Source organism: Scylla paramamosain, chromosome 19 (assembly GCF_035594125.1).
Source record: "Scylla paramamosain isolate STU-SP2022 chromosome 19, ASM3559412v1, whole genome shotgun sequence".
NCBI lineage: Eukaryota > Metazoa > Arthropoda > Malacostraca > Decapoda > Portunidae > Scylla > Scylla paramamosain.
In genome coordinates this window covers 19,901,142-19,903,641 of record NC_087169.1, presented here as the reverse complement: position 1 = coordinate 19,903,641, position 2,500 = coordinate 19,901,142, and the positions used below count along the sequence as shown (strand labels likewise).

General features: G+C 45.2%; 1 protein-coding gene across 5 annotated transcripts in view; it reads left to right on the top strand.

Annotated features, from left to right (window-relative positions):
- The window catches only part of LOC135109836 (serine/arginine repetitive matrix protein 2-like), a 285,688-nt gene that overhangs the window by 16,236 nt on the left and 266,952 nt on the right, over window positions 1–2,500 (top strand). The window lies entirely within an intron of this gene.

The window sequence follows — 2,500 nt, the reverse complement described above, 5'->3', positions numbered from 1 at the left end:
TCTCTCTCTCTCTCTCTCTCTCTCTCTCTCTCTCTCTCTCTCTCTCTCTCTCTCTCTCTATTGCCGTCCCTAAGTTTGCATAGGGTAAAAAGACTGTCACACTGAGAGAGAGAGAGAGAGAGAGAGAGAGAGAGAGAGAGAGAGAGAGAGAGAGAGAGAGAGAGAGAGAGAGAGAGAGAGAACTTTTAGGAACTATGAATCTTCAGGCTAAGAAATTCTAAGAAAGTTGAGGAGGAGAAGGAGGAAAAGGAGAAAGAGGAAGAGAAGGAGGAGGAAGAGGAGGAGGAGGAGAAGGAGGAGGGTATCAGGAAAGTCAGGGCTCATAACGCGGTATAAGGCAGAGGTGAAGGGGGAGCAACATATCACGTTAATTACACAACGTCCCAGGAGCCGCATTAGCTCAAAGAGGTGTGTGTGTATGTGTGTGTGTGTGTGTGTGTGTGTGTGTGTGTGTGTGTGTGTGTGTGTGTGTGTGTGTGTGTGTGTGTGTGTGTGTGAGAGAGGAAAGTAAGGAAGGACCTGGCGTGGTTCAGGGGACACTGGTAGGACTGTGTGTGTGTGTGTGTGTGTGTGTGTGTGTGTGTGTGTGTGTGTGTGTGTGCGAACGCGTGTGAGGTGCTGCAAAATAGACTGTTTCATTCCCTCTTAAAAAAAAAAAAAAAAAAAAACTCCGGCAGGAAACATGCATTTTTTTTCCACCGTGTTCAAAAATTTAAGTCTTCGTCTTGCTAGATTGCATTGAGAATGAAGAGCGCCAGGAGGAGGAGGAGGAGGAGAAGGAGGAGGAGGAGGAGGAGGAGGAGGAGGCGGAGAGTGGCAAGTAGGCGAGGAAGAGAAGAGCTGGAAGTGGAGGAGGAGTTACAAGAGGACACAGAAGACTTATGAATTGCTTTACTACTTGTCTTTCAGTGGTAAGAAGAGGAGGAGGAGGAGGAGGGGAAGGAGGAGGAGGAGGAGGAGGTGTTGGAGATGAAAGTGCTACGTTTTCCTTCCTCATCCTCCCTTCTTCTATTTCCCTTTATTTATTCCTCATTTTCTCCTCATTCTCTCATCTTCACTTGTTTCTTTTCCCTTTTGACGCTTTGTTTGCTTCTGTTTTTTTTTCTCCTTCGTCTCTTTTTCCTTTTCATTATCTCTTCCTTTCCATATTTTTTTATTCTTTTATAACTTTTTCTTGTCTTTCCTCCATTCATTATCTTGCGTAATTTCTTTTTTTAGTATATTTTCGAGTTCCTTTTTCTTTCTCCCTTCTTCATATGTTACTTCCTCTTTTATTCTTCCATTCCACCTCTTTTTTTTTTTACCCCTTTCACTTCTTCCTCTTCTTACATACCTTTACACTCACTCCTCCTTGCAATTCTTTTCTCTCTTCTCGTTCCTGTTTTCCCTGCCGCACTCACAAACTCACTCAACGTCTCCTCTCTCTCTCTCTCTCTCTCTCTCTCTCTCTCTCTCTCTCTCTCTCTCACCTCACCTAAGACTCCACACGCACTCTAAGCCGCCAACAAAGTGCGTGTAAGCTCCCTAAGTCACACACACACACTTAAACGCACACTCAGCGATGCCTGAATAGAAGCAGGAGGAGGTGAAGGAGCAGGAAGAGTAGGAGGAGGAGGAGGAGGAGAAAGAGGAGGAGGATAGGAAAGAAGGTGAGAGGAATGGGGTGAATGAGACTCATGAAGAAGGTAAAAATGTGTGTGTGTGTGTGTGTGTGTGTGTGTGTGTGTGTGTGTGTTTGTGTATTGGAGTTGTTTTTGTTATTGTTGTTGCAAGAATTTAGAATCTAGATTGAGTGGTGATTTTACTTTATTCTGTAGTACTTTATTTTGCAGTAGTAGTAGTAGTAGTAGTAGTAGTAGTAGTAGTAGCAGCAGCAGCAGTAGTAGAAGCAGCAGCGGCAAATATCAAACGTAACTTTAGTCTTTGTCATAATTTTTCCTATTATTATTGCTGTTTCTTGTCATCGTCTTAGCCACAGGGAGCATGATGGCACCGGGTGGGGAGGAGGAGGAGGGGGGAAAGGAAGGTAAACACAACTTCTATTACAATTTTGAGGACGGAAAAATTTATGTGCATTTTGGAATTACTAGGGAAGGGGAAATAGAGAGACAGAGACAGAGAGAGAGAGACGGAGGAACAAACGAAGGGAGAAAAGAGTACGAAAATAAGACTGGGAGGAGGAGGAGGAGAAGGAGAAGGAGGTATGGAACAAATAAACATCTGGAAGTAGAGTATGATAAACCAGGGAGACGGAAGGAAGATGGAGAGAGAGAGAGGGAGAGATGTGGAAGTGAGAAAGAAATATGGGGCAGGGAGAGAGGGGTGAGAGGTAGGGAGAGGGAGGGAGAGGTAGGGAGAGGGAGGGAGGGGAAGGGAGAGGAGGGAGGGCATGAATGTGGTACTTAAGAAAAATGAGAAGGTATGTTATGGAGAAAGATGAGGAAGAAAGCCAGAGGGAGAGACACTGGAGAGGGAGGGAGGGAGGGAGGGAGGGAGGGAA